The sequence below is a fragment of the Rhinolophus ferrumequinum genome, chromosome X (genome assembly GCF_004115265.2).
Source record: "Rhinolophus ferrumequinum isolate MPI-CBG mRhiFer1 chromosome X, mRhiFer1_v1.p, whole genome shotgun sequence".
Lineage (NCBI taxonomy): Eukaryota > Metazoa > Chordata > Mammalia > Chiroptera > Rhinolophidae > Rhinolophus > Rhinolophus ferrumequinum.
This window is the reverse complement of record NC_046284.1, coordinates 14,785,294-14,803,531: the sequence shown is the minus strand read 5'-3', so window position 1 is coordinate 14,803,531 and position 18,238 is coordinate 14,785,294.

Below are 18,238 nucleotides of genomic sequence, written 5' to 3'. Positions count from 1 at the left end.
GAACACACACACACACACACACACACACACACACACACACACACACAAACACACTGTAGGTCAGAGTGGGTAAGGAAGGGAACTGCACTTGAGCCAGGCTGCCTGGGATTCTATTTCTCCTGAGCCAGTTACTAATCATGAGCTGTGTGAGCTGGGGTGTGAGTCTTTATATTTCTACATCTTAGTTTCCTAAGATGTATATAATGGGGATAATAATACAACCTGTTGCATAGGGTTGTTATGGGAATCAAAAGACTTAATCATATATAGACATTAGTTCAGTGCCTGAGACGTAGAAGAACCTCAATAAGAATTTAGTACTATTGTAGTTTTTTCATTCTGGTTGCTTGGGGTGGATTGGTATGGAGCCAAACACCTGCACGCCTCACTATAAGAATTTCAAAGAAATGGTGACTGTTATTCAAAGGAATAAATCCGTTATTCACATTGTTATCAAAGCTCCTTGAAAGGTAGAAAGAGTTGATCTTCTTTACCCCTTTTCTTATTCTAACACACCCCCACAGCGTCCCTTGCTGGTGTTTTTCATGTGATAGTTCTCCAGGAAGCGGCCATGTCCGCTGAGCGATCATTTATTCAACACTACATCCACACCTTGTTTGTTTTAACAAGATGTGAGCAGGATGTGTATGGGAGGTGGGGTGGGGGACAACTTCTGTGAAGAAATATGAAGTTTATTTGTATGGTGTGCAAATGTGTATGTGTTAAGGATCAACCATCTTACATATATTTGGATGTAATCTACTCTTAGAGAAATCAAATGCTTTATCTCCAGGGCAGGGATCAACAAATCCAGGAGGAAATAGCATAGGGATGGTTGTCAGGGAGATACAAGGTTTATTTTGCAATCTTCTGTAAGATAGTCACTAGGTGAACGACCAAGAATTGACTGCTCCGTGACTTCAGAGACTTCAGAGTTGATTTTATGTTTCAACCACCCCACCCTCACCCCCGCTCCCTCACTCCATGCAAGGAATTTGTTGGGATGACTACTCATCCTAAATCAGAGCAGGACAAAGTATGGACTTCGAGGCAGAGGAGCCTGGTTCTATCATTTGCTAACTGTGTTACCGTGGCCAAATGACTTACTCTCTCAGAGCACTGCTTCTCTCATATGTAAAACTGAGCTAAAAACACCTCTCTCATAGGATCGAGGTAGACATGAAACGAGTGGTCTGAAAACTCCTTAACACTTTTTTTATGAGCTATCCTTGAGCTAACATATTTTGAGCTGTCCTTTGTTTGTGTTATTTGAAACCGTTTCCACTGAACTTCATGAACAGTCTAAAAATCTGATCAGTTTAGCCTTGTGACAGACCAATTTGTTTATTCTAAAGGCAGAAAAAATTTTGCCAAGTGTTTGAATTACTTTCTACACATACATAATATTTGAGGCTGACTTTCCCTATGTACAAGTTTTCTAAGTTTATTTTGACTGACGTCGTATCTACTGAAGGACTTGAGAAAATGATATGATACCTTTTCAATGAAAGAGCTAAATTAAAACCAGCCACTGCCTCTCAGCCACCTTATGAATCTCTCGAAAGTCATAATCCAAATTCAAGGTCTAGATATAGGGCAAAGCCTCGTTTGTTCATAGGAGGATTGAAAATGCAAAATTACAGAGAGAAATATAGATGGCAAATAAGTACATGAAAAGATGTTCAACATCATTAGCTGTTAGGAAAGGCAAATTAAATTTACGTGAGATATCACTACACACCTAACCAAATGGCTAACATTAAAAATAGTGGCAACACCAAATGCTGGCGAAAATGTGACAAAACTGACCGTTGATATATTGCTGGTGGGAATGTAAAATGGTACAGCTACTCTGGAAAACAGTTTGATGGTTTCTAAAAAACAAACAAACTAACTAAACATGCAACTACTATACAACCCAGAAACTGCACTCTTGGGTACTTATTCTAGAAAAATGAAGAATTCTCCCACAAAAACCTCTACATGAAGGTTTATATACGTTTTCTTTATAATAGCCAGAAACTGGAAACAATCCAAATGTCCGTCCATGGGTAAATGTTTAGACAGACTAAGGTACATCCATATGTTGAAATATTATTCAGCAATAAAAAGGAGTAAACTATTGATACATGTAGCAACCTCGATGAATCTCCAGAAAATAATACTGAATGAAATGAAGCCAATGACAAAGGTTACTTGCTATATCATTTCATTTACATAACATTCTTGAAATGTTAAAATTACAGAAATGGAGACCAGATTAGTTATTACCATGGGTTAAGGAGGGGACGAGGGCAGGAGGGATGTGGATCAGGCTGTAAAAATGACAGAATGAGAAAGTCTTGTGGTGACGGAAATGTTCTGTATCTTGACTGTCTCAATGTCAAAATCCTGGTTGTGACATGCCACTATAGTTTAGGAAGATGTTACCTTTGGAGGAAACTGAATAATGGGTACGCGGATCGCTCTGTATTATTTCTTACAACTGTGAATCCACAATCATCTCAAAATTAAAAGTTTAATTTTAAAAGTTATAGATTAAAAGATAAAGATTATTTCTATGATCCAGAATATGAGGTTTAAATAAATGTGCATTTATTTGAAAAATGAATTCCCTTACAGTCAGCCTACACATCGTCGTGCAGATTTAGTCTCACAGTCCTCACACAAGTATTAGTTCACAAGTAAGTACTTTTTAACACACTGGGGATACAACTTGTTTTCTGAGTATCACAGCTATTCACTGTTTCCTTTTGACAGACAAGATTCTAAACTGATCTTTTGTTTAAAAGTCACAAATATGTACCTAATAGGACATACTTTGCTAAATACTTTTGCTATGTTCCTGTAAAGTATACTTTCTTATTTGTGTAAAATGACCAGTTTTTACGAGTGCTGTGATAGGTTCTTATTTCACAAAGCCTATGATTCTACCTTAAAATGGGCAATGAGAAGCCCAAACTTATTTTGATATTTGGTACTTGTTCTCAGAAGAGAAGTCAGGGCTGAAGATATATACATGGGCTCTTCAGGCCTCCGCAGAAGAAACACTGATGTCTTAGTGCCGATCAAGAGCTATCCACAAGAATGTATAACCGGATGATAGATTTTGTTGAGTATCATGGGTAGAGGAAGTGGAACAATTGAAAATGACTTACAGTTTCTTACTTGAATAATTGACTAGATGGTTGCATCTTTTACTAAGAAAGAGAAGACTGGGTGGGGTTTGGGGATGAAGATCAAGATTTCAATTTTGCAAATGTTAGGTTTGAGATACCTGTGAGATACTCAAGAAGAGATCAAGCAAACTTTTGGAAGAGTCTCAATCTCTAAGGAGGAGTCAGCACTTCAGAAACAAATTTGAAAATAATTGGTAAGTAGATAGCATTTAAAGACATCGAAATGGATGAAATCAGTAGTGAATGTGAAGGGAAAAGAAAAAAAGAGGGCTCAGGACTAAGCCAGAAGGAATTCCAGATTTTCAAGTGAGGTTCAAGAATTTAGGAATGGATAGGGGAAACCATGGGCAATAGGGTAGGAGGAAAACAAGGTGGATGTGGGCCGTGGTGACTTTCTTCTGTTGCCTATCACAATAAAATGGAAGTTGTTTATAAGTTTTACAAAAAACAGTTCTAATGGAGTGGCTTTAATGGATGCATATTTGGAGTTGTGAGAGAGTGAATAGGAAATAGGAGAAAATCATGATAGGAAGTGAAAATGACTCTAGGAAAATATTGCAATGAAGGAAAGTAAAGAAATGGAATAATACCTGGAGATGGTTGTTGGATCAAGGAAGAGCTTTTGTTTAAGTAGTGGTTGCCTTGAGCATGTTAATAGGATAATGTCAGTAATTCAGTAGAGAAGATATTCAGCAAGAAGATGTGGTAACTATAGGAACAGACTCTGGGAAATTGACAGGAGATAGCTTCAAGAGCAAATGAGAAAGATTTGGCTTTCCATGGGGATAAGATCACCTCTGTGGAAGAAGGAAGAGGAGTAATATGTAGGATAGGTTGTTTTGGAGAGATAGAAAAAATAAGGAATCATTTGGTTGATATATTCTTAGAGAGCTGTGAGAAGCACTTACACTGAAGAAGATGTAATAAAATGGAGGGGATAGATTCATGTAGGTTTAGTCATCAGAACCTGGCAATTAACTGGGCATAAAGAATGAGGGAAAGAGTATAGATGAAAAATATTTCTAGTATATGAAGGATGGTGAGTTAGAAGTTAGCCGATAAAGATAATTTTTAAGCATCCATTGTCCAAGAATATTAAGCTGGCTGATTATTTTAAAAACTTAATAAAGCATTTAATGAGAGAATGACAGGATCATTCTAATTGAGATCGAAAATTAAGTTTATTGACCGCACTTTTTCTCAGGTCATATCTCATTGGTTTTGTTGAGGATGGTAATTGTCGTCTCTTTATAGGTATTTTTCCCCATGTATTGAGTAAACCAATGACTACAGTAACTTTTCACTTGAAGAGTATTTCACTGACCCTTGTCCCGCAAACTCTTAGATTTTGTCTTTATCGATCACCTTGGGAACTATATGCCTTCTTACTTGTTATCCAATAGGAATTTTTTATTGGTCACAATAGTGAATATAAGGATGAGAATATGGCTCTGTGTCCTGAAAGATCCAGGCTAAATGACTAAAGTGACCATGTGCCCTCTTGTTTGGGTCAACATGTCTAATTCTTGAATTTTTCTTTCCTGTAGTTCAACCATATTTTGCTCCAGACTTAAGAGCCTTGAAAGATTATTGTAATTATGACAGTTTTCTCCGAATACCATTTGCTGGCTGCTGATAGCCTTTCTCTGGTTTTGGCAGCAACATGTCTTTGTTAATTTTTTTTTTTTTTAACACTGTTTATATCCAGTGAGGGGATTGTTTCCTTGCAGAAAATCTTCTGAAGGTCACCCATCACTAGTGTATTCTTAAGTCAACATGTACACTTCCAGCAACAGGACAACCATTAACTCTAAGTGAACCTTAAGACAACAGAGAATTAAGCATAAATCTCTGTGTATTAAAAAAAAGCAGACTCAATTTTAAGCCATAGTAGGATTGAGAGAAAAAATCAGGCACAAGTGTATATTAAATTTTAGAAAAGGAGATGGAATTTTAAAGCAAACTCTTGAGTTAAAATATTCATTAGAATTTTTATAACGCGTTATACCTTTTAAATTTTTGAACTTCTCATGATTCTTAAAAAAACCCTCAGTTTTTCATAACACACAGTCTTTATAGAAACATTAACATTGTACATTGAAGTATAGAGAAGAAAATAAAAATTGCCCACAAATCCATCACTCAGAGATAACCACTGTGAAATTTTTACTATATTTCTATCCAATTATTATTCTATTCAGTTTTTTGTGCATAGCCAGTATATTAGATGTATTAGTGATCTGTGATTTTGGATTTTTCAGACAATTTAAAAAAATAGAGGGAGCAGCATAAAATTACCAACTTTTCATATGCCAAGTAAAAACAAAACATTCAGCCATGAATAGCAATAAAAAAAATCGATCATCTCCCATCAGCATCATTTTATAAAAGGATATTTTAACATCACAGTGTAAAATGATAAAAATCGCAGAATAAAATAGCCATTCAGGTTGAATAAAGTTTTATGAGAAACTATCAATATTGTCTTTATTTTTCTTATTTTGTTATACACTGGTAAAAACTTTATCTTGACAGTCATAATGACCATGGCTGTCCCCTAGCAGTGAATTGGCTAGGAAAGGGGAAAAACCAGGAAAAATATTGTCTACCCTTTCTTAAAATACAAGGTCTAACAATTACGTTTGCGAACCAGTTACAACGATGTTACTAACCTTTTTTGATATCAGAGGGATTATTCACTATGAATTTGCACCAACTGGACAAACAGTTAACCAAGTTTACTATGTGGAAGTGCTGAAAAGGCTGCGTGAAAAAGTTAGACGACCTGAACTTTTTGCCAACAATTCATGGCTCTTGCATCACGACAATGCACCAGCTCACACGGCACTGTCTGTGAGGGAGATTTTAGCCAGTAAATAAATAACTGTATTGGAACACCCTCCCCACTCACCTGATCTGGCCCCAATGACTTCTTTCTTTACCCGAAGAGGAAGGAAATATTGAAAGGAAGACATGCTGATGACATTCAGGACATCACGGGTAATACGACGACAGCTCTGATGGCCATTCCAGAAAAAGAGTTCTGAAATTGCTTTGAAGGGTGGACTAGGTGATGGCTTCGGTGCATAGCTTCCCAAGGGGCGTACTTCAAAGGTGGCCATAGTGATGTTCAGCAATGAGATATGTAGCACTTTTTCTAGGATGAGTTCACGAACTCAATTGGTAGACCTCGTAAATAGTCACACATTTCAGTTGAGCCCTTAACGTTGCCTACAGCCCTACTACTTATCCCAAGTACATTTAATCTTTCACTATCAGATATTCTACTTCATGCCTTTTCATCTGTCCTCAAGCCTCCAATAACTCCTCCCCCTTCTCTCTCTCAGCTGATGATATTGCTTCCTAATTTCACTGAGAAAATATGAACATTCAAAAGAAGAATTTCTCTGTGCTTTTAAGACATTAATCCTTGTGGCAGCGATGAAAAGGGTTGAGGTGCATGGATTTGTAGCTGAAGGATTGATCGTGAGGCTCTCACAGTTTTCCTGGCAACAGAAGATATAAAAAAAAAAAGAAGAAGAAGAAGAATTTCTCATAGTGAGATAAAACTCAACTTCTAGAATGGCTATTATGAAAAGGATGTACGGTAGCAAGTGTTGGGGGAAGATACGATCAAATTGCATTGCTGATCCATCACGGTGGGATTGTAAAATAGTGCGGTATTCTGTCTACTTCTTCCCTCCTTATTGACATTCCCACTAGAGTGATACATTTGTTACAAATGATGAGCCTCCACTGATATGTCATAATCATCCAAAATCCCTAGTTTACATTAGGGTTCACTCTTGGTGTTTTACATTCTGTGGATTTGGACAAATGTGTAATGGCATGTATCTATCATTCTAGTAGCATACAAAATATTTCCACTACCCTAAAAATCCTTTGTGCTCGTCTTATTCATCACTCACCCACCCTATCCCTGGCAACCACTGAACTTTTTACCATCACCATGGTTTTGCCTTTTCCAGAATGTCGTATAGTTGAAATCATGCAGTATATGGCCTTTTCAGATTGGCTCTTTCACTTGGTAATATGCACTAAAAGTTCCTCCATGTCTTTTCATGGATTGATAGCTCATTTCTTTTAGCACAAAATAATATTCCATTCTCTGGATATTCTACAGTTTATTCATCCATTCACCTCTTGAAGGACATCTTGGTTGCTTTCAAGTTTGGGCAGTTATGAGTAAAGCTGCTATAAACATCTGCGTGCAGGTTTTTGTGTAGATATATGTTGTCAACTCCTTTGGGTAAATACCAAGGAGCACAATTGCTGGACCATATGGTAAGAGTAAATTAATTTTGTGAGAAACTGCCAGATTGTCTTCCAAAGTGGCTATACCATTTTGCATTTTCACCATCAGTGAATACGAGTTTTTGTTGCTCCACATCCTCACCAGCATTTGTTGTCATTGTTTTGGATTTTGGCCATTCTAATAGGTGTGTAGAGTAGTTCATTGTTTTAATTTGCAATTCCCTAATGGTATTGAGCATGTTTTCATACAGTTACTCACCATCTGTATATCTTTTTTGGTGAGGTTTCTGTTTGGGTCTTTTGCTTATTTTTTTAATCAAGTTGTTGTCTCTTATTGTTGAGCTTTAAGAGTTCTTTGTGTATTTTGGATAAAAGTTCTTTATCAGATGTATCTTTTGCAAATACTTTCTCCTTGGCTTGTCTTCTCATTCTCTTGACAGTGTCATTTGCAGAGCAGAAGTTTATAATTTTAATCCAGTCGAGCTTATCAATTATTTCTTTCATAGATGATGCCTTTGGCATTGTATCCAAAAAGTCATCACCATCTCAAGGTCATCTAGGTTTGCTCATATGTTATTTTCTAGGGATTGTATGGGTGTGTGCGAAATAAAGAGCATCCAAATTGGACTTAAATTATGATTTGAAACTACAAATCTCCTTGTAATTAGAAAGGAAAAAGTAAAACTGTCATTATTTACAGATGACATAATATTACATATAGAAAACCTTAAAGACTCCACCAAAAAACTATTAAAAGTAATAAATGAATTCAGTAAAGTTGCAGGATACAAATTTAAAAATCAGAAATTTGTTGTGTTTCTATACACTAGTAACAAATGATCAAAAAGAGAAATGAAGAAAACAGTCCCACTTACAATTGTTTCAAAAAGAATAAAATAGCTAGGGATAAATTTACCAAGCAGGTGAAAGACATGTCTCTGAAAACTATAAGACATTGATGAAAGAAATTAAAGAGGACACAAATAAATGGAATGTTGTACTGTGCTCATGGATTAGAAAGATTAATATGGTTAAACCATCCATACCCAAGGCAATCAATCTGCAGATTCAATGCAATTCCTATCAAAATACCAATGGTATTCATTTCAGAACTAGAATAAATAATCCTAAAATTTATATTGAACCACAAAATACCCACAATAGCCAAAGCAATCTTGAGAAAGAATAACAAAGTTGGAGTTATCATGCTCCCTGATTTCAGACTACACTATAAAGCTATAATAATCAAAACAGTATGTCACTGACACAAAAACAGACACATAGATCAATGGAACAGAACAGAGAGGCCAGAAATAAACACTCATTTATATAATCAACTAATCTGTGGCACAGGGAGGCAAGAATACACAATGAGCAAAATTAGTCTCTTCAATAAATAGCGTTCGGAAAACTAAACAGATACATGCAAAAAATGAAACTGGACCACTTTACGACACTATATACAAAAATAAGCTCAAAATGAGTTAGACTTAAATATGACCTGAAACTACAAATCTCCTTGAAGAAAACATAGGCAGTAAAGTCTTTTACGTCAGTCTTGGCAATAACTTTTTGAATGTCTCTCCAGTCAAGGGAAACAAAAGCCAAAATAAACAAATAGGACTACATCAAACTAAAAAGCTTCAGCATCACAAAGGAAATAATCAACAAAATGAAAAGAAAGCTTACTGAACGGGAGAAGGTATTTGCAAATGATATATCCAGTAATGGGTTAATATCCAAAATATATAAGGAACTCATACAACTCAACATCAAAAAAAAAAAAAAAATGATCTCATTTGAAAAATGGGCTGAGGAACTCAACAGACATTTCTTCAGAGAGGACATCCAGATGGTCGACAGACATATGAAAAGATGTTCAACATTATTAATCATCAGGGATTTACAAATCAAAACCACAATGAGGTACCACCTCACACCTGTCAGAATGGCTATTATCAAAGAGTTAGCAAATAACAAGTATTGGCAGGATGTGGAGAAAAGGAAACCCTCGTGTACTGTTGGTGGGATTGTAAATTGGTGCAGCCACTATGAAAATAGTATGGAATTTCATCAAAAAAATTTTAAAAATAGAACTACCATACAAACCAGCAATTCCACTCCTAGGTATTTACCCCCAAAACATGAAAACACGAATTTGAAGGCATACATGCATCCTATGTTCACTGCAGCATTATTTATAATAGCCAAGGTATGGAAGCAACCTAGGTGTTCATTGATAGATGAATGGATAAAGAAGATGTGAAATACACACACACACACACACAATGAAATGATACTCAGCAATAAAAAAGAATGAAATTTTGCCATCTGTGACAACATGGATAGATATAGAGACTATTACGCTAAATGAAATAAGTCAAAGACAAATACCATATGATTTCACTTATATGTGGAATCTAAAAGAACATAGCAAACTGAAAAACAAAAACAGACTCATAGATACAGAGAACAAACTGATGGTTGCCAGAGGGGAGGGGAATGGGGGTATGGGTGAAAAAGGTGACGGGGAATAGGGTTACAAAATTCCAGTTATAAAATAATTAAGCCATGGGGATGTAGTATACAGCACAGAGAATATAGCCAATAATATAATAACTTTGCATGGTGACAGATGGTTACTAGATTTATCGTGGTGGTTATATAGTAAAGTGTATAAATATCAAATCACTATGTTGTAAAGCTGAAAACCAATATAATATTGTATGCCAACTATACTTCAATAATTGTTTTTAAAACAGTAATTGATGGGTTTGTGAGCGTCAAGAAGGTATGCATTCTGAAAGGTAGCAATGACATAAGAGGTCAGTAATCTAGAATAGGAAGAATCAAAGGCTAATAGGATCAAGTGTGCGTCCCTAGAAGTCAACTAGAAATTAATTCCCTAAAACATGATTCCATGGATCCCAGAGCTTTACTAAGTAGAACCAATTTCAGAACGCAGTTAGCACCAATGTGGCAGAGGAGATCCAGAAAGTGACTCTAACTAATGAGGAAAGGTAAATAAGAGAGTACCCATCTATGGCCATGCCACCCTGACCGCTCCTGATCTCGGAACCTAAGCAGGGTTGGCCCTGGTTAATACTTGGATGGGAGAGTACCCAAGGACAGTCTGGCCCGTGTGCTGTGTGTGTTCTCCATTACCTTGAGGAATGTGGCTGATTGTAACTGTGCAGATATTATACTCATATACACCTCTTGAGACCTATATACTAGTAAAGAAAAATGACGTTCTAATGCAATTTACAGAGTAGAGATTTTTGTCTTCCTGCTCTTGGCTATTTTAAGCATAAAATGTGTTTGAATATTTCTCTGAATATAACTTTTTTTTCTGATAATGCAACCATAAAGAGAACAAAGAGGCTTCAATCATTGCTCTTCTAGCTCTAGGCAAAGACAAGTATATACAGAGATTGAAAAGAGAGACCAGTAAAGTCAGAAAAGGATCCTGACCTCTAAGAATACTTTTGAATATCTTCTAATTAGCATTGCTTGGAGTTAATAGTGAGTTGTTACATAGGCTGGGTCATTTCTGTCACAGATCTGAAGTAATATAAGTAATGTGAGAACAAGGAACAGAGAGCTATTTGTTATATTTTTGTTGCACAAAACAATCTTGTGGTAGAATCTTTTTTGACATGACTTAATAGGACTGATAAAGAACTCCTTTGTTAATGAGGCATTTGTTAGGCTCCAAGATGAAAACTCTGTCTCTAAATTAGAGTCCAAGAATGTGATCATTCTTATTGTGTATGTTCTCTTTGATTGCCTTATATTAAAAGCAAACCATTCAATTATAACAACGTTCGAGGAAAAAAAATGAACAGTCACTTGATATTTTTCACTTTGAAACTAAGTAAAATAATATCCTAATCATAATAGCCATGGTTGTTTGGTCATGTACCTTCTAATTTATGTTGCCATGGCATTATTTCATTACACCTTTCTGATTACCTTGTGAAATATTTTACAGATGAGGAACCTGAGATCCAAAGTGATGAAGTATTTGACTAAGGTCCCACAGCTAGTAAATGGTACAGCTGGGAATCAGAACCAGATTTATGAGGTCTGACAATTAAGTTCGCGAACTAATCCTAGAGAACGTTCTACCTACCTCATTGCTGAATATCACTGTGGTCACCTTCAAAGTACTCCCCTTGGGAAGCTATACACCGATGCCAGCACCTAGTCCACCCTTCAAAGCAATTTTGGGACTCTTTTTCTGGAATGGCCATCAGAGCTGTCATCCTATTACCCTGGATGTCCTGAATGTCATCAAAATGTCTTCCTTTCAAGATTTCTTTTATCTTCGGGTAAAGAAAGAAGTCATTGGGGGCCATGTCAGGGGAGTAGGGAGGGCATTCCCATACAGTTATTAGTTTACTGGCTAAAAACTCCCTCACAGACAGTGCCATGTGACCTGGTTCATTGTCGTGATGCAAGAGCCATGAATTGTTGGTGAAACGTTCAGGTCGTCTAACTTTTTCACGCAGCCTTTTCAGCACTTCCAAGTAGTAAACATGGTTACCTGTTTGTCCAGTTGGTACAAATTCTTAATGAATAATGCCTCTGATATCAAAAAAGGTTAGCGACATCGATGCAACAAGTTTGCGAACTTAGTTGTCAGACCTCATATCTGACTCCTGATTTTTGTATTTCTTAACCACTAAGCTCTCCTGCCACTCAGCTTATAGACACATCAGCTGATGTACTGGCCAGATCAGTCTCATTTATTTGTGCCTTGATAAAGCAGGATTGCCTCTAAAGCCTTGTGTCTCAGCCCTGAGGATGCCCTTTACTATAATTTTCCACTAAGAACAATAACTAATGACCAGGCCTGGGTCTGGGAAAGGCTCTGGCTCTTCACAGTGGTGGGACATTGGCTAAATGTCACTTTTTGTGGTAGACAATATAATGTCCCCCTCCCCAAATATGTCCATGCCCTATTCCCTGAAATGATGGCTATGTTACCTCACGTGGTAAAAGGGACTTTGTAGATGTGATTAAGTTAAAGATCTTGACATGGGAAATTATCCTGGATTATCCAGGTAGGCCCAATGTGATCGTAAGTCCTTGTAAGAGGGAGGCAAGGGGGTCAGAATCAGAGATGGAAATATGAAGATGGAAGCACTTGTCAGAGTGATTCAGAACCATGGATCAAGGGATGTAAAAAGACTCCAGACACAAGGAAGTAGATTCTACCCTAAAGCCTCCAGAAGGAATACAGTCCTGCTGGCATCTTGATTTTATCCCACTGGGACCCATTTCAGATTTCTGACCTCCAGAACTGTAAGAGAATACATTTATATGATTTTCTACCACAGTTTGTGGGCATTTGTTACAGCAGCAATAGTAAACTAATACAGTTTCTTTATTTGTGGAATAGGTATAATAGTGATCTCATAGAATTGATGTGAGGAGTTAAAGAGAAAAAAACAAAGTGAATCGAATACATACAAGGAAGTTAGAGAATAAAGGAGTACCATGTGAGATATTCTCTGAAAACCTAGGGGTATTCATGTGGGACAGAATCTACCCCTCCCACCCCAATTCTCCACGAGGCCTTGGAGGTACTTAGACTAGGGGGACAAAACCTGAACCTGATTCTCCTCTCCTTCCTCATCCCCACCCCCAAGGATTTTCAGAATCCGGCCGTACTTTTCTCTCCTACCTCATCTCTATTTGATTCCTGCCTGATTCACTTCACTCCAACCATACTTTCTGTCCAAGGTTCTTTGTCCTTTTTGTTTATTCTCCTTGGATCTCCCTTATGTCATACAGAGCTGTCTTGTCACTCAAACCTCAACTGAAGTGATACCTTCTTCTAAAAGGACTTTCCAGACCAAACCAAAGCAAACCTCTTTCCAAACCAAAGCAAACCTCTGTTGTCACTCTCTACCGCATTTCCTTAATTTAGCTTCTTCATAGCGCTTATTAGAACCTGAAATGTATCCAAATTTAACCTATTTTTTTCGTATATTTATTTTCTCTCTGTCGTCTCCAGAATATAAGATAATTGAGGGCAGGGACACTGTCCTTCTTACTATTATACCCTCAGAAACTAAAAGGCGCATAATTATGTACTTAATAAATTTCCTTTGATTGATGAACCACATGACTGAAGACAACACTGTTTTCAGATATTTTGGGAAAGTAAACTTAAAAAGTTTCTTTTTGTGTAAGCCAGTTTGAGAAAGGATTTTCTGCACTTGTATCCTTGCTAATTCAACTTTTTTCTCCTTAGTGTGTCTATCTATCTATGTATCTATCTATCATCTATCAGAAATCAGACAACAGAGCAAAATATAAAGGAACAACTATTTGAAAACCTCATCGAGCAACTGTTTTCTTGAATATACTGTGTATGTATCATATAATGGGAAATGTTCCATTATCTAATATGCTGGTGTAAATATACCAATATACTGTACGATTAATATATTTTCATGTATGATAACATAAATAGGCAATATTATACACCAATATAATTGCAAAATATATAGAAATTAGCCTAATATGTGGATATTTTATCCCCATGACTTATTTATTTTATAACTGGAAATTTGAATCTTTTGACCACCTTCACCCATTTCACACACCTCACATCTCTCACGTCTAATCATTATCTAACATGTTTTAAAATGATATTCAATATACTCTTGAGAACAGTCTACTTATACTATACGTGATGTGTTGTAACTTTGCTTTTTCCATTTGACACTGTCATGTAACAGTGTAATAAACAATGACTTGGGTGGGAGAAAGTGGCTATTGTTGACAAAGCATGGTCAGAAATGCTTCTTGGCTCTTTACATAGAACACGATTTGAAAAAACGTAGCCTTCCATGAGAGAATCTGAGGGAAGAGCCTTCCAGGAAGAGGAAATAGCTCATATAAGTACCCCAAAGCAAGAAGTAGCTTAATGTGTCCAGAGACAAACAGCAGGCTGATGTGGTTGAATTTTTGCCTAGAGGAGGCAAGTCGAAGCAAAGGAAGAAGTTATCAGACATGAGGTCAGAGTGGCCTAGGCCATGGAAAGAAACTTGATTTCTTTGTAGTTGCAGCAGGCAGAGAGTTTTAAGCAACACAGGTGAATTCTGTTGTACTTTTAAAATATCCCTTTGGCTTCACTATAGAGACTTCTATAATCACTGCTTTATGTTGTTCTTGTTCAGTTCACAATAGGTTAATTTTTTAATTGAGATACAATTTACATATAACATTATATTAGTTTCAGATGTATAGCAGAATGATTTGTTATTTGTTTACGTTGCAAAATGATCACACTAAGTCTAATTAACATCCATCACCATGCCTAGCTGCAAATTTATTTTCGTTTTTTTAAATTAAAGTTTATTGGGGTGACAATGGTTAGTTAAGTTACATAGATTTCAGGTGTACAATTCTGTAATACATCCTCTACATATCACATTGTGTGTTCACCACCCAGAGTCAGTTCTCCTTCCATCCCCATATATTGGATCCCCCTTACCCTCATCTTTCACCCCCCATCCCTCTTACCCTCTGGTAACCACTAAACTATTGTCTGTGTCTATGAGTTTTTGTTTCTTTATTTATCTTGTTCCTGTGTTGTTTTCATGTTCATTGCAGCTTTATTTACAGTGACTAAGACATCGAAACAACCAAAGCGTCCTTCAATAGATGAATGGATAAAGAAGATGTGGTATATATACACAATGGAGTACTATTCTGCCATAAGAAAAGATGAAATAGTGCCATTTGCGACAACATGGATGGATCTTGAGATTATTATGCTAAGTGAAATAAGTCAGAAAAAAGTCAAGAACCATATGACTTCACTGATATGTGGCTATAAAACATATCACACATATATATGTGGATATATGTGTGATATAAAACAAAATTTTTTTTCTTGTGATAAGAACTTGTAAGATCTACTGTCTTAGGAGCTTTCAAATATGCAATACAGTATTATTAACTATAGTCACAGAGAACAGATTGGTGGTTGTCAGAGGCAGGGGGTGTGGGATGGGTGACATGGGTGAAGATGTTGAAAAGATACAGATTTTCAGTTTTAAAATAAATACTCGTGGGATGTAATGTACAGCATATTAGGTTTATTTCTAATTACTGAATTTAGTATTGTTGATGCATCGCTGTTGATGTTGCTGCTGTTTCTTGTGTAAATGTGACTTTTTCTCAATATGCTCCCTAAGTAGCTATTGTTTAATTAAAAGAAATTATTAAGAAAATATGTTTCCATTTTATTCTTCTCTCTTATTGATTCTAATATATCTTCAGTTGATTCTGTTGAAGTACTCCAGTAATGTAGATAATATGTTATATGATGTACAAATACGATGTACAAATTTTATATTATGCACAAATAATGATGATTTTGCCTTTTCCTTTCTGATACCTGCGCTTCTTATTCTGTTCCCTAACTGACTTGTATTGTCCAGAGCTTCCACAAAAATGTGAAGTAGTGTTCTGACAAACATGCTTGCTTTGTTCCTGACCTAACGACCGTATTGCTGTGTAAGGGATTCCTAGATATCTAACAATCCCTTCTTTCTTTACTACTAGAACTCTTGAAATGGATCTGGTTGCATGGATTCGCAGACTATGTTCCCCAGCCTTCTTTGCAACTCAGCATGGCCACGTGACTGACTTGTGAGTAGAAATGAGCCATTTCCAGATCTTGCCCACTAAAGGAATGATTATCTGTTCCCATTTATGTTTATACTATCTGGTATGCTTTTGCTGAAGATTTTCACTTTCAGCCTTTCTGAGTCACTTTCCTTTAGAAATTTTGTGTTTAGCTGTATCAGTAGAATACTATTGGTTATTATTCATTTGCCTAACTACGAGTCTTTCTCATTAAAAGAGGGGGGTGGTTGGACTTACATATTTGTTCCCACTCATAATCTCTCTTCATGTTTTTCTGATTTTATTTAGCCCTTTATGTTCCATTTGTTTCGCATCCGATCAAGAGCAAATGTGTCAACTAATTTTTAATTCTGCCAGGTTTTAGTTTTATGCGTTTAAAACAGCACATTCAATTTAGAATCTCAAGTATCACTTATGGATACACAAGAGTTTCTTTGAATTCTCTATGAAATATTAATAGCCATAGCTGACGTCTATTGAGATTTTGCTTTGGAATTGTTTGGGAATTTGCATGCATCATCTCACTTAACCCTCACAATAACCTTGTGAGACAGGCACACGTCTCATTCTCAATTTGCAAATGAAAAAGCTGAGGTTGAGAGAAGTCAATCATTGGGCTAGGGCCACAAAACGACTTCTTGTTAAAGCTACCTTCAAGATTGTTTTGATTGATTCTAAAGGCCAAAATTATCATATGCTAAAGTGAAGAAATTATTGAACTTCTTCCCAATCTCAGTTCATTTTCATACTTAATAAGCTGAATTCTAAAAATGCCAAAATTATAGTATGCTAAAGTGAAGACATTATTGTACTTCTACTTCTTCCCAATCTCAGGCCATTGCCAGAGTTGGTAAACTGAATTCTAAACCAGTGATCTTGTTGGTGGTGGTGTTTTAATATTATGCTGTGTATCACGCTCATCTGTTGTCTGTTATTCCCTGGGTTTCCCAAGCCTACAGTTGAGATTCCTGACTCAGTTTTTTTTCACAGGCATGATATTGTTTCTTACTGCTTCTGATTGATTTTAGAGTTACCTTTCATTTTATCCACTTGTTACACATCCTCTATAATCTCCTTATTTCTTCATCTACTGTTATAGAAGCTGGCAGAAAACGCCATTTAGCTGTCTTTGCTGTATTCCTGTTCTCCCTCTCCTCCATTTTAAAGCAATTTACACATAGGTCCCATGTTGTTATTACTTGCTTTTTTCCTTATTTATTTTGAATTGGGATCGTTTATTGCCTCCTCCCCACAGAGTGTGACTATATTATCCTTGATATCTCTGCTGGTTGACATGACAACTGTGGCTTCACCTGCTCTCTCCACTTTGAAGAGTGGTTCTCAAATATAGCTATGCAAAAGAGAATGTCATTCTAGACCCACTGAATGAGTCTTAAGTTGGGAGCTTCTCAATCTGTTCTTTCAGCCCCCCTTCTAAAACTGGTCCCTGCATTTCCATTTATGCACCAGTGCCTTGGAACGTGCCCTGAACAGCTTTGGGTTTATTGTTTCTACTCTTTCTTCAGTCAGTCAGCAGCTCTGTGGGGGAAAAGAGGGTGGCATGGAGGACAACGAAGAGGTACCCAGGACTGTGTGCAGCTGCTGTTTTGTTTTTTCTCCTGGGTTGCTAGTTTCTCTGATTTCGTTGGCATGCCTGTACTGTGGTAAGTTGCTCCACGGAGAGGAGGCATACCCTTACTTATCTGTTGGTGGAGAGTACCCTTCATGTTTCTTTACATTCCCTGTCAAAGCAAGGAGTTCATTTCCAGGAGAAAAGTGCAAGGTTGTTGGGGCTTTTGTTTTATATGATCCTATGTGTTTCACCTGTCCAGAGAACTGTTTGTGGCTCTAGTTCTCAGGAAATTACTTTTATTTCTCTCTGAGGTTATACCTAGCTGGAAGGAAGAGGAACTAGAGATGGGTAGGCGGGTAGATAGGCAGTCACATAGACGTAGTGCTTTGTGTCTCTTTCACCATGTAACTTTGCAGGGCTGGTTATTTGCAATGGAGATATGGGCTCCCCACAGTACGTTCTACATCGTTAAGGTCTGATCAAATTAATTTTCTTGTCTCTCCAAACTGAGAGTTCTGGACAAAGGTGGTGACAGGGG